This window comes from Lagenorhynchus albirostris, chromosome 11 (assembly GCF_949774975.1).
Source record: "Lagenorhynchus albirostris chromosome 11, mLagAlb1.1, whole genome shotgun sequence".
NCBI classification, from domain to species: domain Eukaryota; kingdom Metazoa; phylum Chordata; class Mammalia; order Artiodactyla; family Delphinidae; genus Lagenorhynchus; species Lagenorhynchus albirostris.
In genome coordinates, this window is record NC_083105.1 from 91,867,097 (window position 1) to 91,893,236 (window position 26,140).

At 39.6% G+C, this 26,140-nt stretch overlaps 1 long non-coding RNA gene across 1 annotated transcript; it reads left to right on the forward strand.

The window, feature by feature from the left end:
- The first annotated feature begins 54 nt into the window (after positions 1 to 54).
- LOC132529491 (uncharacterized) lies at positions 55 to 24,917 on the forward strand. The gene is made up of 3 exons (XR_009543481.1): positions 55 to 167; positions 16,995 to 17,226; positions 24,817 to 24,917. It is a non-coding gene; the product is annotated as an uncharacterized LOC132529491 (long non-coding RNA).
- Positions 24,918 to 26,140: the final 1,223 nt, after the last annotated feature.

The window sequence follows — 26,140 nt, forward strand, 5'->3', positions numbered from 1 at the left end:
TGACCATCCGGCGGGAAGGCGGGTTCGCCAGGTAGAAGAGGCTTAGTGGAGCCAGAAGGACGGCAGCGCGCAGGCGCGAGATCAGCGTTCGTTGAACACGTGACGCTGGACCTGCGCCCGCTACGCACGGCGTCTGGCAGCGCTTTAGGCTCTGGATAAAAGTCCCGGTGAGCAACTTTGAGCGGTCGGTCGCGGCCTTGCTGTTCTCGGGCGCAGTTCGGGGCGGGGGGGGCGAAAGCGGGTCCTTCTCCGCTCAGACCCTGAACCTGGCGGCCCATGTGGATTACGCACCGAGCAGTCCAACCAGTTGGACTCTGCTTAGTATCAGAACATTTAAGCTGAACAACCAGAGTTGTTCCCAGCGGCGCCCCAAACCTGCAAACACTAAGAACTTTTTTTTCAATCTTTATTAACAATTATATAGGCAGCTCCTCCGGGATTGTCTACAAGGCCTTTAAGAAAAGTACTTTCCCCAGCCACCCCTAATGCTGTGTAACATTCCTCCATTGCTAGTGTTTTAGAAGTGTTAAGTAACTTTCAAGACAGTTAAATTCAAATTACTTTTTGTTTTGAGGACTTCGGAGGACTCTAGAGCAGTGGTCCTCAAATTTTTGGATGAAATACCCACATCAATAAAACTTGAGTCCGCACTCTAAGTCTATGGATAACAATTTGTAAATTACGTTCATGTTAGTGCATAGACAAAAATAGAAATACTAGAAGAATCTAAAAACTAAATATAAATAGAAACGCTGGTATTATCTTCCTGCAGTCTGCCCAGTTTGGATATCGCTGCGTTGTGTGGCATCCAGAACAGTTGATGGAGTGCTCATACAAAAGCTGTACTGAGCAGGAAAGGTCCTTTCTCTGGGCAAGTTGTTTCTTTCCTTTGATGTTGGTTAGAAAGTCAATCGAAAACATCAGAGATTTTTGTGGCCTATTCACTGCTTTATCCCCCAGGCCATAATGTCTTGGCATATAACACATATTTAATCCGCACAAAAGTCTCTCCGTGTTTCCTTCTGCATCATCTTTTGGTGATAAACATGTATCTTCATTGAAGATTCAAGTCTAATTACTTGAAGGAACACTTGAAGTACTTCCCCATTTTATTTCCTTAGCATTTTGTTCATTCATCTATAGTAGAGCACTTACTGTATATGTTTTCCATTATCTTTTGTTCTCTCTGTGCCAACCTCACCCTGTGGTCCAGCCCACACACACACACTCCATTCACATTTAAATTATGAGCTCCTTAATGGGAAAGGTTATGTCTTTGTCATCTTTGTACTCTTATTACCAGAAGAGTGAATGACATTTAGTGAATGCTCAACAAATGATTATTAAATAAATAGATGCATTACTGATGGAGGTAAATAAAGACACAAGTTAGAGCTAGTCAGTAAAATATTAATATATGTCCATTTGTTGCTTGTTGTGTGTAGGTAAGTTTTACAACTGAAAACTTATTTGTCTCTAAAGAATGTATAGTTCCTACTCATTTGGATTCTGAGTTCTAAGAGTATTATTATCATGATCAATCGTGTGGGGTTCAAAGTCAGTTTAACATTAAAAGATTACTTCAATTAATATGATTAACCACATTAAAAGACTAAAAAAGAAAAATGATATCAATATGTATTTCATTGTATTGTATAAAAAATTTTAGACAGAATTTAATATGCATTCATTCATGATAAAAACTTAGATACCAGAACTAGAAGGGCCCTCCTTAACTTGATAGAATATTTAAAGAAGCAGCACACATAATGATGAAACACTTAATCACTCTCTATTAGGTCAGGTACAAAATAAGAATGATTACCACTATCACTCCAATACAGCATTGAACTAGATGCTTAGGTAACCCAATAAGGCATAAACGTTGCAAAGAAAATTACAAATCTGTGATTATTTAAAGATTACTTATGGAGATTACATATAAAGAAAAAAAAATATATATATATATATATTTTTTCCGTACACGGGCCTGTCACTGTTGTGGCCTCTCCCGCTGCGGAGCACAGGCTCCGGATGCACAGGCTCAGCGGCCATGGCTCACGGGCCTAGCCGCTCCGCAGCATGTGGGATCTTCTCGGACCAGGGCACGAACCCATGTCCCCTGCATCGGCAGGTGGACTCTGAACTACTGCGCCACCAGGGAAGCCCTACATGGCATATTTTTAAATTACATTTTATGTTTGTTGCTATGAGCTTTTTTTTTTAAATTTATATTCCACATTTAAGAGAAATCATACAGTGTCTTTCTCCATCTGACTTATTTCATCTAGCGTAATACCCTCAAGGTCCACTTATGTTGTCACAAATGGCAGGATTTCATTCTTTTTTATGGCTGAACAATTTTCCATTATATATATATATATATATATATATATATATATATACATACATTTGGCACATTTTCTTTATCCATGCATCCATCAATGGACACTTAGGTTGTTTCCATATGTTGGCTACTTGTAAATAATGCTAAAATAAACATGGGAGGACAGATATCTCTTTGAAATACTGATTTTATTTCCTTTGGATATATACTCAGAAGTGGGACTGCTGGATGATATGGTAGTTCTGTTTTTAATTTTTTGAGGAACCTCCGTATTGTTTTCCATAGTAACTGCACCAATTTACATTTCCGACAACAGTGCATGTGGGTTCCCCTTTCTCCACACCTACACCAACACTTGTTATCTCTTCTTTTTGATAGTAGCCATTCTAACAGGTATAAAGTGATATCTCCTTGTGGTTTTGATTTGCATTTCATTGATGATTCGTGATGTTGAGTACCTTTTCATGTACCTGTGGGACATTGTATGTCTTTGTTGGAAAAATGTCTATTCAGTTCCTCTGCACATTTTAAAATTAGATTGTTTGAGTTTTTGCTATTGAGGTGTATGGGTTCTTCATATATTTTGGTATTAACTCCTTATCAGATATATGGTTTGCAAATATTTTCTCCCGTTCATTTTGTTATCTTTTACTGTGCAGAAGCTTTTTAGTTTATGATTTTAGAATGAAATCCACTGCTTGTAGGGTATGAAATCTCAAATTATATTCCAAGTGAAGAGAAGGGAGACAGTTAATATGGATAATTTTGATATTGCTCCTACCTTAGTGTTTTGGACAAAAGATCAGCTGTGGTGGGTTTTTTTTTTAATAACATCTTTATTGGAGTATAATTGCTTTACAATGTTGTGTTTCTGTTGTACAATAAAGTGAATCAGCTGTATGTATACATATATCCCCATACCCCCTCCCTCTTGCGTCTTCCTCCCACCCTCCCTATCCCACCCCCTGTGGTGGTTTTGTGGATGGAGACAGAGATAGAAAGTGATGGAGATAGAGATAGAGTTAGAGACAGTTTGATGGGATAAAAAAGATCCCCTTCCTCCACCATCACTTACACTTTTCTGAGAGGAAATATTACATTGTCAGAAAGAATCCATTTGAGGCTGGCATTTTCCCTAAGTGATTCATACAGAGCAATTCCTAACTAAAGCGATGGTTCTAGTAACATGGACATGCTCAGGAAAAAGCCAGAAGGTCCATATCTAGGAATTCAAAGGTTATTTTTTCCCAAAAAAGTAGAGTCAAAGTCACATCAATATGAAGATTATACCTTCCTCATATAATGCTAGATTGTGTTGTCTTGGGAAGAAAACTCATGGAAGTGAGTTGCCTTTGTTCTTTTTTTTTTTTTTTTTTTGCCACACCATGTGGCATATGGAATTTCCCTGACCAGGGATCGAACCTGTGCCCCCTGCAGTGGAAGCCTGGAGTCTTAACCACTGGACCACCAGGGAAGTCCCCTTTGTTCTTTTATAAATCAAGTGGAAAATGGTAAGAGTGCCCCACTGATGAAGAGACCAATCTGGAATCAGAGCACTCACCATCTTTGCCCCACAAAACCAGAGCCCTCAGGGCCACTGGCAAACTCCTCTGTCCCTCTGGGAAACCTCAGGCCCAGGAAAACCCCATCACCTTGTGAACAAAGCCTGTGTGTTTAACCACACACAAGAACGTGGCTCCTTTCTCAAGTGGCAAGAAGTTGAATTTCCCTGAGAAAATGGGTGGAGACCCTTGATGGTGGAGGCTTGAGCAAGGTCTGCAGGAAGAGGGTTAGAGTTTGGGGAGATAGAGTTCAGAAACAAAGAACAACAATCTGAAGCCCTGAGGCTTTCCCTCTTCCTCTCTCCCTTGTGTGGTACAAGAGAAAGAATTAGGTAAAGCCACAACTTCTAGGTTTTTATACTTTCTACTGATTGGAAATGCTTATTTAACTCTTCTATAAAAAGAGCTGCTGAAACGGCCATTGTAGCTCAGTGTTTATTTAGTCTAGAATATAGAGTGGTGGCCCTTAGAATGAGGGTCAGGCCAAATTAGGGCTGAGGGTGCACTTTTTTACCCAACGTGGCCCTCTAGGGTCAAGTCAGGAGATAGATACTACACAAGTTATTTGAGTAGAAAGAGCTTAATATAAGGAATAGTCATATAGATATAAAGGTGATAACAACTAAATGAGTAAAAAGAGAACTCTAAGGAGGCGTGTAAATAGCAACTTCTGGAAGCATGTACCATCCCTAGGCCTGAAGGAGCAAAGGGAACAAAGAGAAAAACTTAGAAATTTAGAGAGGCGTCCCTGGGGTGCTGAAACCCAGACCTCTGAGGAGGAGACACCGGATTGTTGGCCGCTGGTGTCTGTGCGGGGGTGGGGTAGGGATGAGGCTGGTTCTACAAGTGCTGAAAAAATTGCAAATTGGAGTCAGTGGTGGCTACAGATAAGGCATGATGTCTACAGGGGTGAAAAATGTGTGGCCTAAGCGATTTTCAGTAGAACCCCTATCAGACAGGGAGCCACCAAAAAGGCAAACCGGGAAGAGCAAATCCCTCTTCTTTACCAGTGTTGCAGTTTTCCTCTCATGCCCCTGCTGGAAGAACCTAGTGGAGGAAAGATGTGATTTGTAATCTGGGTCCCAAGGTCACCAAAGGAGAGAATTAAAGGGTGGGGTGGAGCTGAGAGACATTATCTGGCCCAACAGGCAAACAAAATATATCTAAGTGTGTTTGTGTCATTGGTGATGAATCTAAAGGTAAATTGTAGCTGCTGCTTTTATTTTTTTAAATAAATTTATTAATTTTATTTATTTATTTTTGGCTGTGTTGGGTCTTCATTGCTGCTCATGGGCTTTCTCTAGCTGCGGCGAACCGGGGCTACTCTTTGTTGAGTTACGCAGGCTTCTTATTGGGGCGGCTTCTCTTGTTGCAGAACACAGGCTTTAGGCACGTGGGCTTCAGTAGTTGCAGCATATGGGCTCAGTAGTTGTGGCTCACGGGCTCTAGAGAGCAGGCTCAGTAGTTGTAGTGCAAGGGCTTAGTTGCTCTGCGGCATGTGGGATCTTCCTGAACCAGGGCTCGAACCCGTGTCCCCTGCATTGGCAGGCGGATTCTCAACCACTGCGCCACCAGGGAAGTCCCTGTAGCTGCTTCTTAAAACACTTTCTGATTCCCCCACACATGCCCAATCAGCTGTATTTCCTGCTGACACCATCTGCCAAGATACCATTAGAGAATAATCTTTAATTCTTTTGTTTTTCATACTTTGTGTTCAATTAATTATCAACTCGCGTCAATTCTACCGCTTACGCAACTTCTCCACACCTCTACTGTCACTAACCTAGTTTAGGCACACATAATTTTTCACATGACCTAATTAATGCAACTCCCTTCTTAGTGGTATTTTCTGTCTCTGGTTTCATCTCTCTTTAGTCTAGTGATTCTCACCCCAAGCTGTATAATAATACCATCTGGGAAACTATTTAAAAGATCTCATTCCCAAGGATCTTGATTTAATTGGTTTGGACTGGAGTTGGGGATCAGTATTTTTTTTTTTTTTTTTTGCGGTACGCGGGCCTCTCACCACCGCGGCCTCTCCCGTCGCGGAGCACAGGCTCCAGAGGCGCAGGCCCAGCGGCCATGGTTCACGGGCCCAGCCGCTCCATGGCATGTGGGATACTCCCGGGCTGGGGCACGAATCCGTGTCCCCTGCATCGGCAGGTGGACTCTCAACCACTGTGCCACCAGGGAAGCCCCAGGGATCAGTATTTTTAAAGCTCCCTAGGTAGTTCTAAAGTGCAGCCAGGGCTTCCCTGGTGTCGCAGTGGTTAAGAATCCGCCTGCCAATGCAGGGGACACGGGTTCGAGCCCTGGTCCGGGAAGATCCCACATGCCACGGAGCAATGAAGCCCGTGCACCACAGCTACTGAGCCTGCGCTTTAGAGCCCGCGAGCCACAACTACTGAGCCCGCGAGCCTAGAGTCCTTGCTCCACAATGAGAAGCCACTGCACAGAAACAAAGACCCAACACAGCCAAAAATAAATAAGTAAAATAAATAAATTAAAAAAAAATAAAGTACAGCAAGCTTTGGAGAACCATTATTTCAGTCTGCTCTCCATATTAGTATCAAATTACTTTTTTTTATTATTGTGTGCTATCCATATCCAATAACATCAGTCCTTTACCCCAAATTCCTCAATAGTTATCCCTATCAACAGACAACATATCCAACTGGCATACCCATGGTTCTTCTTGATCCAGTTTCCACATACCTCTCCAACTCCTGTTCATTCTTCTCACTGAACTTAAACGTCTAACTTCACTTTCCAACAGTATTGAGCCACTCGCAGTTTCCTAAACATAAGATATTCTCTCACTTATCCATGCAATGCATAGTTTATTCCCTCCAGAAAAGGAACCTCCCCGAACAATAGCAAGTTTTAATCGCATGGTTAAAAACACGTAGTGTAACTTTAATGTTTTAAAGCACCCTTCAAACATTACTTTCTGAGATGTCAGTTATATGAACATTTGTGAATGCATAGAAAATGAGTTGAAAGAAATTCATTAAAATGTTAACTGTGTTGTCTCTAAGCAGCAGGGTTATAGATTTTACTTTCTTCTCTGTACCTTTCTGTAGTTTAGAAATTTTCTACAATGGCATGTGTTACACTTTTAAACAGAAAAAAAGTAATAGAATGTATTGGCAAAATCATTTACGTGTTTTAAAGCACTGTATATATCAAAATATCTGAATCTACTTGATTCTGAATTAAGAAAGAAGTGTTTGGTTAATAAAATAGTATAATGAGGAATGCTAACAGTTGCTTAAAGGGTTTTAACCCTGCCCCCCACTTCCTACACAAAAATGTATTTTTCCTTTGTCCACTAGATGGTGCACTCTTCCCATGTATTGCCCCATTTATAATGCTGAAGAAACTGAAGGGATTGTGCCTGGTTTACATAAATATTTTTGTTTTTAAACTGACACATTATAATATATTGTTTATATTTATAAGATATTTGAATACACACTAAGAAAATTGTGGTTTTTAATTATCTAAAATTTACATCAATTTCCTTATAAACACCTCACATTTATTTGTATTGTCCCAACCAATTCTGCTCCAATTAGCCCCATCTCACTACTTAAAAGGTGGCAGAAATTCCCTTCACCCTTGAATTCCTTTTGCTTTTCTTCTTGATTTACACCTTTAGGCTTGCAGATGATACCCAGAGGAATTACTCATCTAGCTGGTATTATCAAGACTAAGAGACCGCCACCAGCCTTCTGCGTATAGCAGCTCTGCGTTGGCAGAGACCTAAGAGTTGGGTCAAATTAAACCAAACTTCCCAAAGCCAGAGAGTGGAAGGAGAAAAGATATTCCTGTGGGGAATGTCCTGAAGGCACATATCTGTGTCAGAATGATTTTAAATCTTGTCTGAAATAATGTATTCAAGAGTATTAGTGAATATTCCCAAGATTTTAGAGGATAATAGATCATTAGGCAAAATCTAAAACATTAACTGTTGCCCATTTCTCACTGATGCTTGCATGTAGGGTATTACAGGCATCAAAGAAATCTCCAATTCTTTCCAGTTAGTTTCTCTTTCTCTAGCCCTTTCTTTCCAAAGTCCAGTTGCCTGTCAAAAGTGGTTCCGCCCTGACTCACTTTTCTTAGATGATGACTTATCTGTCTGGCAGTACATTTTCAATTTACCATAAACAGCACTAAGGGAATGAGTCAAATTCAGTAGCCTTGGAGCTGTTTTTCTGCCCAATCAACTGGGCGTTTTGCTTTCGAACACGTGAGGGACATTTCTAATGTCTAAGGGCTGAGCATTATATGTACTAGGAAAAATATAGAAGCACATTATAGTTGTCATAATTTTTTCTGATTAAAAACTATACGTTCTTTATAAAACTTTTGAAAGACTCTAAAAGCTCAAAGAAGGAAAATTAAAATTGCTCATAATTTCCCCATCCAGGGAAAGTACCCTATAAGAAGCTATTTAAACCACCTATAAGGGTTTGCATTTAGAGAAGTAAGCCTAGTATCTCTGCATTCTCATCATTTTTCCCTAGTGAAATTTTATTACGTGGAGTTCTATTGCTATTGTGAATGATTTTAAAGACAGTAACAAAAATATAGTCTGTTTTGGTCTTAAACAAGATGTCAGCCTATATTTAAAAGCAAGCCACTTTTAAATTATGAACATTTTATTTTCTCTGCCTTACGTTTAAGGTTAAATATTCTTCTTCATTTATGTTAACACTTGGGGCTTACAAATGAACTCTGAGGCATGCACTGTAGCTATTTGAATCGATCTTTCTTAGGATAACAGAAACTCTGAATGCTGCTCTTACTATTCCACAATTTTCTGTAGGGCCTCAGCAAGTTAATTATCTTCTTTGTGTGCTTAATCCTCTTAGAGTGCAACCCTCATCACTTCTGCGTGCCATGCCATTCTGCGAGGATGAATGTTTCCCTTTATCCCCTGTGTATAGAAATGGGGAATAAAAGAGAGAGATTTAAAATAAGAGAACAGGGAGCCTCAGTTTTGCATCAACCTAAGAAATATGGATTCAATGTCCATGGAATTGAAACTGTCTGCTTCAGTTCTTTAGGACATTTCAGAGCATAATTTGAATTTTAAAATAAGAAGATTAGAAATCAATATTCAAAATGAACATTGGTTGCTTTCAATTATTTTCCTCTTTTATTCAAACAAACAAACCTAAAAGTAACACCATCTGTGCCTATTAGTTGCTATTTGCTGTCAGTGTAAAGTGAATTTCAAAATAAATGGAGCTATAAATTTCTTTCAAAACATTTTATATTAATTCATTCAAAGCACATATATGGAGCACAGAGATAGGTGAATAAAACAGTCTTTACTTAGAGTCTAATGAAGGAGTCAGAAAACTGTAGAGTGAAATGTATCAAAAAATATCTGTTTAGTGCTGCTGTGGTCCAGGGCATGTCTTAAAGATTGGGGGTAGAGCAGTGAACAAAACATACAAACATTCTGCTTTCACTGCACTTATGTTTCAGCGGGGGCAGACAGAGAGTAGATAAATACAGGGGTCCCTTGGTGTCAGCAGGGGATGGGTTCCCGGACCCACCACAGATACCAAAATCGGCAGATGCTCAAGTCCCTTTTATAAAATAGCGCAGTATTTTTGTGCTATGTAAATAGTTGTAAATCCAGTGTGAACGCTGTGTAAATAGTTGCTGGTGCAACGCAAATTTAAGTTTTGCTTTTTGGAACTTTCCCAGAATTTTGTTTTTCAAATGTTTTCCGTCCAAGGTTGGTTGAATCTGCAGATGCAGAACCTTGCGGGTATGGAGAGGTAGACTAATCAAATAACATGTATGGTGCGGCACGTGGTGGTGAGAGATATGGAGAAAAGCAGTGGGATAGAGGGAGGGTCACTGATTAAGTCACATTTTAGCAAAGTCCCGAGGGAAATTAAGGAGTGGCCCTGTGGCTACCTGCATGAAGAGCATTTCAGGGGATGGGAGGGGCAAGGAGGCCACCGAGGCTTGAGTGGAGTGATCAAGGTGGACACGGTAGCAGGTAACCATAAGGGAGGTAGCGGGTTGCTGGCAGGGGCACAGGGGGAGGCCATGTAGGTCTTTGTGAGCATAGTAAGGACTTTGGCCATCACTTAAAACGAATTGAATAGCCCACTGGAGAGTTTTGAATGAAGCAGTGAGAAGATCTGGGGTAACACAGGGACACAAATTAGGAGCATACTGCAATAACCCCCAGGAAAAAGGATGGAAACTTGTACTAGCGCGGGAGCAGTGAGAAGAGAAGAGAGATGGTCAGAGTCTAGATATGCTTTGAAGGACACATAGCCAAACTATGCTGGTGGATTGGCTGGAGGCTGTGAGAGAGTCGAGTTTTGTTCTTTAATAAAGACATATTGGGAATTCCCTGGTGCTCCAGTGGTTAGGACTCCAAGCTTCCATTTCAGGGGGCACAGGTTCCATCCCTAGTCAGGATCCCCGCAAGCCACGCAGTGTGGCCAAAAAGAAAGAGAGACGTATTTACATGTATGAAATGCCCCTATTCTGTTGTGTAAAAATACAACTTGCGTTATTCTTTGACCAGTGTTATTCCAGCAACTTCCCAGAAGTTAGTTTTCATTTTTCTAAAACCTAATTTCTTATGGTTTTATCACTCATTTGTCCTGCTAAGTCTTCCTACAGCAAAACTTTGCAATTCCAATGGAATACAATTGAGCACATGGGGATCTAAATTTTGTCTGAAAAGACGATATAATTTAAAATCCTGACTCATCAAATTATCCCTGGAAAGCAAATAAACCAATTCTCTTCTCATTTATACCCAACATTATATAATGAACATTGAGGGCTCCTCTTTTCATACCTATTTCTACAATTTTCACAGAAGAGGACATGTATCCTTCTTTATTCTTATTACGGGAATCCATCACAACTGAAAATGCATTCAATCCTTCTCCAGGAAGCAACAACCTAGCCACTATAGTAAACCCTCTGAGAAGCAAAAAATTTTTTGTGCTTCTTTCCCTATGTAGTGAATGCTTTGCTCAGAGGAAAATTTTGTTACTATTTGGTTAATCCATAGATGGGCATGGCAGCATGTAGAGGAACCCATACTAGTTTCTCTGGGCTGCCAAAACAAAGTACCACAAACTGGGTAGCTTAGAATAACAGAAATTTATTCTCTCACAATTCTGGAGGCCAGACATGCAAAATCAAGGTGTTGGCAGGGCTGTGCTCTCTCTCAGAGTTCTAGGGAAGAATCTGTTTTATTTTTTTTCTTAGCTTCTGGTGTTGCCAGCAATCCTCAGTGTTCCTTGGCTGTAAGTGCATCACTCCAGTCCTCGCCTCTGTCCCCATGTGATGTTCTGTCTCTGTGTCTTGTGTTTTAGATTACTTCTGGTTTATTATAAAAGGATATAACTCAGGAACAACTGGCAAAAGAGATGCACAGGGCAAGGTGTGTGGGAAGGAATGTGGCACTTCTCTGCCCTCTCTGGGAGTGTCACTATCCTGGCACCTCCACGTGGTCACCAACCTGGAAGCTTCAGAGTCAAGATTTCTGGTCCAAGTAATACCATCTTTTAGTTAATGAGAAGCTGAGTTGATAATTTTATACTATGGCATAGCTCATGTAATTTCTTTAAAACCAAGGTCACAGGGACTTCCCTGGTGGTCCAGTGGTAAAGAATCCACCTTCCAATGCAGGAGATGCGGGTTCGATCTCTGGTCGGGAAACGAAGATCCCACATGCCACGGGGCAACTAAGCCTGTGCGCTTCAACTACTGAGCCCATGCGCCTCAACGAGAGAGCCCGCCTGTCGCATTCCACAGAGCCCAGCACCCTGGAGCCTGCGCACCACAACTAGAGAGAGAAAACCCGCACGCATAGCTAGAGAGAAGCCTGAGCACTGCAACAAAGAGCTTGTGTGCCACAAAAAAAAAAAAAGATCCCAAACGCCACAAGGAAGACCTGACACAGCCAAAAATAAAAAACAAAACAAAAAAACCAAGGTCACAGATTCTGGCAAAAAGGGTTTATTTTCTTACCAAGCCATAATATATGAAACACTCTGTATAATTGGTTAAGACTCCTGTATCCTTCAATCAGAAAAAGAACAAAAAGGCCTTGTTCTGATCAGGCTCCAACACTATTTCTACAGAAGATCCTACCAGATCTTCTGGATTAGTTCTCAAGTCCCCAGGTCATTCACCAGACCCCAATACAGATTTGGGAATGAGCCAAGTGGAAGACCATCTTCATCTACTACATTTAATAAAAGTAATTCAAAACTTTGGTTGCATCATTCAAATGGTGCAATGTTCCAGACGCTAGTGAACCAGCGTTTTGCATTACCTATACGAAGAGACAGTGCTTGTCTGGGGAGTACTATCTGGCAGATCCTCGCATGTAGGCAAACCTTGTCTAAACCATGCAGGGATGACTGGAGCCTCATTAACTCTTTCAGTCATGGCTCCAACAGCTGTTTGAGGCTTTCCTTCCTCATGCCATTATTGGTTTGGGAATTCATTGGGACTTAAGCCTGCAGGTGGGGCCTCTCTGTGAGCAGAGGGGGATGGGGATGGCAAAGACAAAGGGAGTGAGGTGGGGACTGGCACCTTATCACAGTTGTTCCTGAATGTCACCTTTTTAAACATTCAAAAGCCATCAGCAACTTTACTAGCTCTTTAAACAAGGGGCACTGGACACATCACTTCTACTGCCACTGTCATACCTGGGCCCTCGGAGGTATAATGATTCATTTAAGAAGTACTTTCTGAGTACTTAAATTGACTCTTGACTGTCCTGGGGCTAAGGATTCAGTGTGAACAAGAGCTCCACTATCATGGTGCTTACATTCTGTCAGGAGAGACAAACAACAAACGAGTATATATGTTAATTACATTATTTCCCCAAATGATAAGGACTGTGAAAGAAATAAACAGCGTGATGTCGTAGAGTTACTTTGGTTAGGGGGTGGGTAGGGCTGAGGAGGCTTCTTGGAATCAGTCAACAGAGAGGTGACATTTGATATGAGACCCGAAGGGTGACGAGGAACATGTCATGTTAACTTAATAAACAGTCATTTAAAGTCCAGTGCGCATAAACCTCGTATTAGGTCTTGGGAAAGGGGTACTGAGATTAAAATATAAAGATGAAGAAGACGTGCTTCTTGCCATCTGGAGCCTAATATCTAATGCAGAAGACCAGTATAGTATATGTTGATAACCATAATTCACAGTAGAAGTGCTGTAAGAGAGATGTAAACAAAATGCCAAAGTAGTACAGAAATAAAGGGGTGGTTCTCATTAAAGGATTTGGAAGATTTGGGAGATGAGCTTCGCAGATGAGGTGACAGCTGAGCTTGGCAATAACAATATGGCTCATAGTCATCAAGCCCTGTCTATGTGTCAGCCCCTGTGCTAATGGGATTTACAGGAATTCTCCCACTTAATCTCGCTAACCCTAAAAGGTAGATACTATTAATCAGCCTCCTTTCATAATAAATACATGAAATGGGGTTTGAACCCAGTTCGTCTAAGTATAGAGCTCATTCTTATACAGATACTGTGCACCTAAATAAGATAATCAGTTGGTTAGCTATGTTTTTCTCTTTTTAACTTATTCTTTTGGTGTTGTGTATCATCTAAACAGTTCTTACCACATAATTCTGAGTCATAGTATCATTCCCCAAATAGATGAACATAATAAAAACATTTCAAACAATGAGGCAGAGTTGATAGCTCCCCAAACTGAAGAATGCACAAGTTATTAGGATGAAGTGCATCACAGATGTCTTGGTTTACTGTTTTCTAAACAGAGTTTAATTTTATTTATTTCACCTGAAATTGATGTTTAAAGTAAATGCTTATGTGTAAACAAAAAGGGAAGTTAATCACTTTTTAAATTCTTTCTGCAGACCATCAAGCTACAAACAGCAATTCTGTAAACCCACAAAGCCAGCAAAAGATGCATAACCTGAGTAGGATGCCAGTGGATAGAAATGGGACTCTTACTGGAAACCTAATGTGTGGTCTTTAGACTTGCGTTATGCTTTCTTGGGAAAAAATTTCACAATTTGTATGGAAACACAAAAGACCCTGAATAGCCAAAGCAATCTTGAGAACGAAAAAAGGAGCTGGAGGAATCAGGCTCCCAGACTTCAGACTATACTACAAAGCGACAGTAATCAAGACAGTATGGTACTGGCACAAAAACAGAAATATAGATCAATGGAACAGGATAGAAAGCCCAGAGATAAACCCACGCACATGTGGTCACCTTATCTTTGATAAAGGAGGCAGGAATGTACAGTGGAGAAAGTACAGCCGCTTCAATAAGTGGTGCTGGGAGAATTGGACAGGTACATGTAAAAGTATGAGATTAGAAGACTCCCTAACACCATACACAAAAATAAACTCAAAATGGATTAAAGACCTAAATGTAAGGCCAGAAACTATCAAACTCTTAGAGGAAAACATAGGCAGAACACTCTATGACATAAATCACAGCAAGATCCTTTTTGACCCACCTCCTAGAGAAATGGAAATAAAAACAAAAATAAACAAATGGGACCTAATGAAACTTCAAAGCTTTTTCACAGCAAAGAAAACCATAAACAAGACCAAAAGACAACCCTCAGAATGGGAGAAAATATTTGCAAATGAAGCAATAGACAAAGGATTAATCTCCAAAACTTACTAGCAGCTCATGCAGCTCGATAACAAAAAAACAAACAACCCAATCCAAAAATGGGCAGAAGACCTAAATAGACATTTCTCCAAAGAAGATATACAGATTGCCAACAAACACATGAAAGAATGCTCAACATCATTAATCATTAGAGAAACGCAAATCAAAACCACAATGAGATATCATCTCACACCGGTCAGAATGGCCATCAGCAAAAAATCTAGAAACAATAAATGCTGGAGAGGGTGTGGAGAAAAGGGAACACTCTTGCATTGATGGTGGGAATGTGAATTGGTATAGCCACTATGGAGAACCGTATGGAGGTTCCTTAAAAAACTAAAAATAGAGCTACCATATGACCCAGCAATCCCACTACTGGGCATATACCCTGAGAAAACTATAATTCAAAAAGAGTCATGTACCAAAATGTTCATTGCAGCTCTCTTTACAATAGCCAGGACATGGAAGCAACCTAGGTGTCCATCATTGGATGAATGGATAAAGATGTGGCACATATATACAATGGAATATTACTCAGCCATAAAAAGGAACAAAATTGAGTTATTTGTAGTGAGGTGGATGGACCTAGAGTCTGTCATACAGAGTGAAGTAACTCAGAAAGAGAAAGACAAATACTGTATGCTAACACATATATATGGAATCTAAGAAAAAAAAATGTCATTAAGAACCTAGGGGTAAGATGGGAATAAAGACACAGACCTACTAGAGAATGGACTTGAGGATATGGGGAGGGGGAAGGGTAAGCTGTGACAAAGTGAGAGAGTGGCATGGACATATATACACTACCAAACGTAAAATAGGTAGCTAGTGGGAAGCAGCCGCATAGCACCGGGAGGTCAGCTTGGTGCTTTGTGACCACCTAGAGGGGTGGGATAGGGAGGGTGGGAGGGAGGGAGCCGCAAGAGGGAAGAGATATGGGAACATATGTATATGTATAACTGAGTCACTTTGTTATAAAGCAGAAACTAACACACCATTGTAAAGCAATTATACTCCAATAAAGATTTTTTAAAAAAAGAAAAGATCTGTATTGGGTCTTTTTTTCATAGCAAAATTTTATATAATTCAAACTTTCCACGTATATATTCAACTCTTTAATTGTGCATATATAAGTTTTTACAACGTTTCTAGCCTTTCTAACTTTCCGTTAATTTTAACTGTGAAGAAAAATCAGAGAATATTAATTTTTCTAAGTCTAGCATTTTCCCATACGTTCCATTCTTTTTCTAGATATCAGAACTAATCTTATTGTCCTTAAGTTTAGCTCAGGACTGGGCTGTGATCCCCTGATTTGTCTGGCCAAGAAAACTCCAAATTCATTGGTTACCTTTCAAAAGATCAACTGATGTTTCTGCTAACATTTAGGAGTCTGTTAGTCTCCTGAGTCAAAAGGCATCCAACAGAGATAGAATTAACAGCAAACTTGATTTCTAAACCACAGCTTAATGCAAAAGAGAAAGTAAACAATTCCTAAGAATGTGAAGAAGCAAAAGTCCTTTGAGTAAAGACTTATCCATAGGACATTTTCTTCAAAGTCAAGTTCTAACCTCTAAAGAGATACACTACCATTCTCTAGCAAAGCTACAATTCTCAAATTACACTGGCCTTTAGAATACTCACATCAATAAACCTGAACACCATAACTTCGTGAATGATTCAGTTGCTAACCTAATTATTATGTTGATTAAATCATTTGCTTTGATTGATTCTAAGTAATTCCTTTTTAGAGAGTATGGATTTCTTTTGAAACAATGGTGTAAGAGAAACATTAGATTATTTGCTGCCTGCAATCAAAAAGACCTACAGTGTTTGCTAAACTTATTGTAATATGCTGTAGTGATTGGTTAGTCAGATTTTTTAAATGTATTTATCCATCTTATTTATAAAATACATCTATTATCACAATTTATTTTTTAATACTAGAAGCAGTAATGTTGCTCAAAAGTTTTAAAAAGTTGGAAAAGGGTTCCAAAGAACAACATAAATGGATCCTCATCTTTCTGAGTAGCTGGAAAATAAAGATACTAATTACCTGGGGTACTGCATTGCCTCAAAGATCACTCTTATCTGTGACTCCAACTCAGTGATTTGTAACGCTGGAATATTTACTGGAGGTTAATACAATCAGCTGCTCGAATTTCTTATAATGACTCCCCCTTTCCATTTAAAGTAATCTTTTAAATATAAATGCATAATATCCTCACATTAAAGCTATAACCTACTAAATATAATTTTATAATTTATGAGTTAAATTTGATACTTTTATATTGCTTTAATGATTCAAGATCTTAGAAAATTTTAAGATCACTATTTTGAACATTAATTCTAATTGAACAAAATTAGAATTTTGTTCTAATATCATCTCTTTCAAATAACTATTGTGTTAATCTAGGTGCTCTGAGAAGCAGATGCCAAGACAGCATTAAATAAGGAAATTATGGCCAGTGTAAAATGCTTGTGCTAAAAAACAATGGGGAGAGGTCGGATATGGTTGGGAGACAAATCAGACCCTGATGCAAGTCTGATCCCAAATGAGGAAGAGAGAAGAAGAATGGGAAGAAGGAAGTTTGGCTGGGACCTTGTAGACTTCACTACAGTCAATGGAAGGTTCAGCAAAGCTATGGGTGAGTCCTTGAACCAAAGTTGGCCGACATTGGGATGCTTTGCCTTTCTTTCTTTCTTCTTTCTTTCTTATTTTTTAAAATTGAAGTGTAGTTGATTTATAATATTGTGCTAGTTTCAGGTGTACAGCAAAGTGATTCAGTTATATACATATACCTATTTTTTCCAATTCTTTTCCTTTATAGGTTATTACAAGATATTGAGTATAGTTCCCTATGCTATGCAGTAAATCCTTGTTTCTCTATTTTATATATAGTGGTGTGTATCTTAATCCCATACTTGTAATTTACCCTTACCCCTCTCTTTCCCCTTTGGTAACCATAAGTTTGTTTTCTGTGCCTGTGAGTCTATTTCTATCTTGTAAATAAATTCATTTGTATTATTTTTTAGTTTCCACATATAAGTGATATCATATAATATTTTTCTTTCTCTGTCTGGCTTACTTCACTTTGTGTGATAATCTCTGCCTTCATCCATGTTGCTGCAAATGGCATTATTTCATTCTTTTTTACAACTGAGTAATATTCCACTGTATATATGTACCACGTCTTTATCCATTCATCTTTCAGTGGATGCTTAGGTTGCTCCCATGTCCTGGCTTTTGTAAATAGTGGTGCTATTAATATTGGAGTGCATATATCTTTTCGAATGAGGGTTTTCATCTTTTCCAGATATCTGCCCAGGGGCGGGATTGCTGGATCATATGGTAACTCTATTCTTGGTTTTTCAAGGAAACTCCGTACTGCTTTCCATAGCAGCTGCACAAATTTACATGGAATGCTTTGTCCTCTTGAGCTGGTCTGCCTTAGTGTTGCTACTGCACCTCCTCATTGTCTGGAAGTCACCTGTGAGATGTATGTCCTCAGCTCCGATACTGAGGTGACTTCACAGCCCAATAGCTGGGACCTTCAGCTAATTACTTGCCCTGCAGTAGGACATTTGTCAGGCACATTCCTGACACTGGTGGCTGACACAGCCACCAGATCAGCAGCTCCAAATCTGGCCTCTTTCCTGCTCCTAAATTGTGAACTGTCTACTGGAAAGCTCCATCAGAATGACCTCTGACACCTCAAATTCAGTGATTCAGTGCATTCCAAAATGAACATCTAGTTCTGTCCTAACTCATACCACCATTCTCCCAAGTACCAACAGCAAACTTTACCTCTTCTTTCCTTTGCCTTCCACATCCAAATAACCAATGAATTCTCTCAATCCAATCTCTACCCTATTTTTCTTTCTCTTCTTTTTTCTGCAGGGTCCCAGTGTTACTGCTCAGGTTTAGACTTTCATCGTATTTATGGTACATTATGTGCACTCCTGCCTCTCTACAGGTGTCCCCCACCTCCCAGAGCTCCTCTCTAATCCATTTAAAGTGCTGCTGCCAGGTTAATCTCTTTCAAAGGGCAGCTATTGTACTCTTTCCATTCTTAAAATAAAAACCCTTCAGAGATATCTGCACACCCGTGTTCACTGCAGCATTATTCACAAGAGCCAAGATATGGAAGCAACCTAAGTGTCCATTAGCAGATGAATGGATAAAAAAGATGTGGAATATTAATCAGCCATGAGAAAGAAGGGAGTCCTGCCAAGTGCAACAACATGGATGGAACTTGAGGGCATTACGCTACGTGAGATGTCAGACAGAGAAAGATAAATACTGTATGATCTCACATATGCGGAACAGGAAAAAACTGAACTTGTAAAAACAGAGAGTAGAATGCTGGTTACTAGGGCCCAGGGGTAGGGAGATATTTAAGTGTACAAACCCCAAACAAGTAGATAAATGAATCCTGGCGATCTAATGCACAACATAGTGATTATAGTCAACAATACTGTATTATAAACTTCAGAGTTGATAAGAGGCTAAATCTTAACTGTTTTCAACACACAAAAAATAATAATAAGTATTTGACATGATAAAGGTGTTAACATGATGGTGGTAATCATATTGCAATATATAAATTATCAAACCAACACACTGTACACCTCAAACTTACACGATGTTATATTTCAATTAAAGCTCAATGAAAACAAAAACCCCTTAAATGGCTCCCAATTTCTTACAGAATGAACTTCTATACTCACAGCCTCTCATTCAGGGCCTCCATGATCTGGCTCCACGATCTAGCTTTTCAATTTTTCCTCCTAAAATTCCTTTTATACACACTGTTCGTAGTCTTCCTGAGTTGCAGCGGGGCCACAATTACATGCTGAACTTTCCTACCTTCATGAATCTTCCTCCTAGACTTGCTTTTATTTTCTCAGTAAGTCCTGTGTTGCTAAAAAACCATCCATCACAGCCCAGCTGAAATGTTACTTCCTCTACAGATCTTTCCCCAAATCCCTTAACTGGAAGTGCTCTATTTGCTGACATTTGCTGGTATAGAAAATATGCCTCCAGTTTATAATGAAATTTGTGTTATGGGATGTGGGGATGAGTGCACATTATCAAACATGTACTGAAATTGATTTTGTGAGGAAAAATGTATTATTTGGTTCATGCAAATACCAATACTGTAATGCAGCAGGAAGGCATCAATTCTGGGTTCGCAGAACTCTTAACCCTGAAAGATGGCAATTGAAATCTCAAAAGAAACGCTTTGATTCCCTGGAATACTGCCACATAGCACGCAGCCACACAGCAAGTTTACTGGTAACTGGAGATCACATAATACAGTAAAGCAAATGCCACTACAGTATTTCAGCAAGTACTTTAACTGATACCGAGCCACAATATGAAGTAAATGTGGCTGGATTATTATACAGATAGCTGAAGTACATTTAGGAAAAAATCATTGATTATGAGCCAGAACAAAAGATAAACCACAATAATACAGCTGAACGAACTTCAATATCATGTTTATACGTGAAATGTTTGTTGAATATTAGTACCTAGCAAAAAAACAGCAAGAAAAGGAAATACATTCACTTGTACATGATATTATAGCAACACCATTGCTGCATTTAGCTATGGCTTATGCTAGGAATAAATTTAAATATGTAATGTTTGGGGAATAACTGAGACACTATATTGGATCAGCCTGCAGTCTGTGGTTTTAAATTTCTGCTAAGAAAGATGGCAATAGGATGCAAATGCAAAACCCGTTGTTTTGTTTCCCTCTTCTGAACCCTCACAGCACAGTGCCAGGCATCTCTCGGTACATGTGCCCATTTCAACCTGCTGCTGTGTTTACACTGAACTCTACTGGACTAGGATTCTTGCGGGTAGGCTGTGTGCTAATTCAGCTTTATACCTTCACAGTTATTTGCTCATGGATGAATGAAAGAAATGAGATCGACTGAGTAGGCAGTCAGAAGAAATAGAAGGACAAGTAGAGGTTGATCAGACAGACAAGGGAGAAAAGGGAATCACAGGCTGAGAAGAGCACGTGGGGAAGACATCCTCGTGTGAGCAGGACGTTCCGTATATGGAGGAACCGTGAGAAAAGCAGCTGAACAAGTAGAAGCAGAATCACAAAAACTTCCCACGTCACACTGAAGAGTTTGGACTGTATTCTTTAGGCCAAGGGAGATCATACAAGGAAATGGGAAGATAAGATTTTTAGACAGATCTTTCTGGCAGAGCAGAGGTTGGCTGGGAGTGTGGGGAAGGGATAGACATGGTGACAGTGGGGACAGGGAGACCAGTTAGGAGGAGGCTAGTACAGTATTTCAGACAAGACACGGTTAGGGTTTGTCTTAAAGCCAAAGCAATGGGAGTGAAGCAGTGGAAGGAATCTGATAAGTATCTAGAAGCTTTAAGCAAAGGGACTTTGTAATTGACTACACAGGCCGTGAAAGAGTGGGAGGATGAGTCTTAGGCATTTGGTGGTGATGCCATCCATGAGAGCAGTGTTTTAGGAAAGATAATGAATTCTGCTTTGGGACCTGAGTTGTGGGGAAATAATGGGACTCATAAGCAAATCGAAGAAAGGTGATTCAAGAGATAGCTAGAGAGCCGAGAGAGAGCTGATTATTATATTGTACTTAACTGGGCTTTATCTTTCCATACCTTGGGCTATCATTCTTCCCTTCCAAGAATTTTTTCGGGCTTCCAGAATCTCTTAATATTCATATTCTGTTTAGAAGATTGCTTTCAGAATCCTCTATTTTTCCCCATATGTAAAGGCTCCTTGACCTGGTGTACGTTTCATGTGTTTCACTGATCTTATAGAGCCCATCCCCATCCCTTTTAACACAAGGATAAAATTTAGAAAAAAACTGGTAGGCCACTAGGTCATTCTAAAAGGAGATTATTGTTCAACATATATTGAGCATATCTTGGACATTCCAGAATCCTTAATGGGTAGCACTTTTCCTATATATTTTTTGTATCAAATTGTGAACCAGCCTTTTTGGTGAGCATGAGTATAAAGCTTTATAAGATTGAATTTGTGAATTCCTAAGTACCAGTCAGAGTCTCTGAAGATAGTATTTTCATAAGCAAAAGATGCCACTATGCTCCTTAAAAAAGAAAAAAACAATGAACCTCTACATTTCTAAAGCAGTACATTATCTTTCACAACAGAGAGTTATTTCTAAGGGCAGGACTAGCGGTTTGGATAGCAAATTTAGTTGATGTTTAAAGTAAAAAAAGAAAGAAAGAAAGAAAGAAAACATTCTTAACTGAATATTGACCTGTTTCTCCATTCAAAAGCAAATGTGGAAAAAAAAAAAAGCAAATGTGGGAATTCCCTGGCAGTCTAGTGGTTAGGACTTGGCACTTTCACTGCTGGGGCCCAGGGTTCAATCCCTGATTAGGGAACTAAGATTCTACAAGCAGTGCACCCCCACACCCCCACACACAAAATCAAACGTGCCTGCAGAAAAAAGAGAAATATTGTGTATGATAAACTCACAACCAACATAAAAAAGCTCACTGTCTCAAGAAATTTACTTTATCTTTTAAAGGATAAATTTATCTTTATGGGGGTCATACATTTTTTACATGAGTAAAAATTTCAGGAGATTGCACCCAGTCCTGTCCCTTACCAGCACAAACTTGAAAAGTACCTTGTTCCTTATTCAAACTTGTTTCTAATGAAAACGAACTCTTGTACAAGGCACCTTTCTGTAGTGCTCAAATATCAATCATAACCCTCCTGAAGTCGCCATGCAACATGCTGAATCTTTCTTGCTTATTAAGGAGTAAAATTTAAATGCCCTCATTTCAATCTTAATACTTGGGATCCTGAAATGGTCAAGATTACTTACAAGTTTTAAAACCCAAGGGGCTAAAATGGCCAACAAGCACGTATGTGAGAATCATTTTTACCAGTGATGTGAAATCACCTCTAGGCCACATAGTCTCGGATAGAACTAAATTGGTGTGTAATTTCTCTTAAAGCAGAAAGTGAGAAGCTTTCAGCTGCAGGAGAATTTCCAAATTTCAGACAACACAGACTTACATTGGAATGTATCCCAAGACCTTGGAACCGATACTCAAATTACTATGACACATAGGCCAGAATTTAAGCACTTGAATTCTCAGCACAGAGATCATCTTATGTAGATGACAAACAAATTCACAGCCGCCAAGTTTTATGATTCAGTCAGGAGACAATTTATTGAAACTTTCCGCATGATCTCAGTATCCTTGGACTTTACTGTGAAAAGCTGGGAAGTTGGAGAAATAGTAAGTTGTGGAATAATTTAAAATATGAAATATTAAAAGTCTACTATTTTTAAAAAATATTTATTTATTTACTTACTTATTTTGGCTGTGCAGGGTCTTAGATGTGGCATGCGGGATCTTCAGTGCAGCATGTTTAGTTGCAGCATGTGGACTCTTAGTTGTGGCATGCATGTGGGATCTAATTCCCCGACCAAGGATCAAACCCGGGCCCCCTGCATCGGGAGCGCCGAGTCTTACCCATTGGACCACCAGGGAATTCCCCCTAAAATTCTACCTTTCAAACACCAGGATAGTAACTTGAATTCTTTGAATTCCAGTTCTGAGCTGTGCAAATAATGTTTAGTGACTTTATTCTCTTGGTTTTGATTCCTGGGTAATCACAGATGTCCAAAGGAGAGTTTGGCTACACTGTGTTTCCATAGACTATTGCATAGTATTTTTCACTTGTTCTGAATGGTGAACATTTTTTTTCTTACAAACATTACTGGTCACTTTGACAATGATAAAAGAAATTCTCTATTTCAGAGGATTGTTAGGAAAAGAAGTCCCACAAATGCTTAGCATCTTCTATGTTCCAGGCAATTGTACGGGCTATTTTCATTTTTGCTTAATTGAAATGACTCAATTACATTTTATGAAATTCATTTTATGAATTCAATTTATGTCAACTCTAAATATGAGAAGTATATTAGTTTTCTATTGCTGTGTAACAAATTAAACAAATTACGACAAATACCACCCATTTATTAGCTTACTGTTGCGTCGAAGTCTGGACAGTCTGGGCATGGTGTGCCTGGATTCTCTGCTTAGAGTCTCGCATGGCTAAAATCAAGGTGTTGGCAAGGCTGTGTTCTCAACTGGATGTCATGATCCTTTTTTCAAGCAGAATTCAGTTGCTATGGCTGTAGAAATGAGGCTTGCACTTCCTTGCTGGCTGTCAGGAGGGAGCTTCTCTTAGCTCATAGAGACCTCCTACATTCTTTGCCACGTGGCCCTCTCCTTCTTCAAAGCCACCAATGGAGAATCTCCCTTGTGTCGAATACTCCTCACACTTCAAATATCTCAAGGACCGACCTAGTCCCTCTTTCAGCTTCACTTAATTAGGTTAGGCCAAACTTGGATAATCTCCCTATTTTAAGGTCACCTGATTTCAGATCTTAACTGCATCTGCAAAATCCCTTCACAATAGCACTTAGCTTAATGTTTGATTGAATAACTGGGGGAAGGTGGGCGTACACCAGTGGGTAGGGAGTCTTGGGGACAATCTTAGAATTCTGCTTATCAGTCTCACAAGTCTGTAATCAAAATGTCAGCTAGGCTGTGTTCTCATCTGGAGGCTTGATTGGGGAAGTAAGTGCTTCCAAGTTGATTCAGGCTGTTGGCAGAATTCATATACTTGTAACTGTGTGATTGAGGACTTTGGATTTTTGTTGGTTGTTGGCTGACAGTCACTCCCAGCAGTGACCCACAGCTCCCTGCCATGTAATCATCTCCATAGGCAGTTCACAACATGGCTATTTGCTTCTTGAAGACCAGTAAGAGAGTATCTTTGTCTAGTCTACTAAGACAGAATCTTATATGATGTAATCTAATCATGGGAGTGACATCCTGTTATCTTTGCCATATTCTTTTAGTTAGAGCAAGTTGCAGCTTCCATTCTGCAGTCAGAGGAAGGAAATTATACAAGGGTGTATGACTCATTGAGGGTCACCTTACGTTGTATCTGCCACAGAAAGTCTGTGCTCAGAGCAACTTTGGAAGAAGTTCAGATCAAAGTGGCTTCCAGGTTTTTAAAGAACAGGGCCTTGTTGAATGTGCAGTAGCTGCCATCAGATGTAAACCCACATGGTTAAATGGGTATCCTGTTTTCAAACTCCAGACCTGATATCAGATTTTCTTGGGTGAATCCCAGTTCTTCCATGGATTAACTGTGCAACTTTACCTCTCTATGCCTCAGTTTCTTCCTCTACAAAATGAAGATGACAGTACACCCCCCCACCAAGGATCATTATGAGGATTAAGGAGACATCATTTAAAATGGATCCTGATATACAGTAAGTGCTCAGTAAGCAGTAGACATTATTTTATATTCCTGCTCTCCCTCTGGATGATTATATTGCATCTTTCAATCATGAATTTATCTAAATCTATTCTTAAACCTACGTATTGTTCTTTTTTTTTTAGATCTTTTTTTTTTTTAAACAGAACTTTCTTTTTTTAAAATTTTTACTTTATTTGACTTTTTAAATTTTTGGCTGTGTTGGGTCTTCATTCCTGTGCACAGGCTTTCTCTAGTTGTGGCAAATGGGGGCTACACTTCGTTGCGGTGCATGGGCTTCTCATTGCGGTGGCTTCTCTTGTTGCAGAGCATGGCCACTAGGTGGGCAGGCTTCAGTAGTTGTGGCTCGCAGGCTCAGTAGTTGTGGCGCACTGGCTTAGTTGCTCCACAGCATGTGTGATCTTCCCAGACCAGGAATCGAACCTGTGTCCCCTGCATTGGCAGGCAGATTCTTAACCACTGTGCCACCGGGGAAGTCCCCTATGTATTGTTCTTGATATATCCTTATCCAGTCTTTTCGACTTTAAGAGCTCCTCTTTACTTCTTTTCATGCATTTGGTGAGGTAGTCCACATTCATTCTCCATTCACATATTATGATGCTGATTATGCCTTCTCAAACACTTTTAATTTTCAAACTATTGATAAGTCTCTTGAGGGAAGTGAATCTTAATGTAAATTTCCTTTGACATATTTTAATTTTATGTGTCTTGTTCTTTAGATGAGATTCAGTGGTAGACTATGGTTAAATGGTGATTAAATCTGGTGAGTGTTGGTCGTTAAAAATATATACATATATACAGTTTGTAGTGGTGGGTGAGGAGATATATATGGGGGTGATCATTGATCACAAAAACAAACATCCTGGGAATTTACACAGTCTGTATGTTGGAGGGAAGCTGAATCAATTTTACTGAATTAAATTGAGTAGCACTAGTTCTGTGCTCGGCTCTACACCAATCTCTATACAAGAGCAAAAACGAGATAAACCTTGTTTTCTATTCTGAGGCTTACAGTGTTGCTAGGGAAACAAAGCTCATGCATACTAGACAGACATACTGTAAGATGGCATAGGATTACATTAAAGTTAGATAGATGAGTATATAAGTGATGTCAGATCTCAAAGGAGGGAGGATGGATTAAAGAGAGCTTGCTAGAGAGGCTTTGGATTATAAGTAGAATTTGGGGAGGTAGAAAGTAATGAAACACACCTTCAGGGATGGG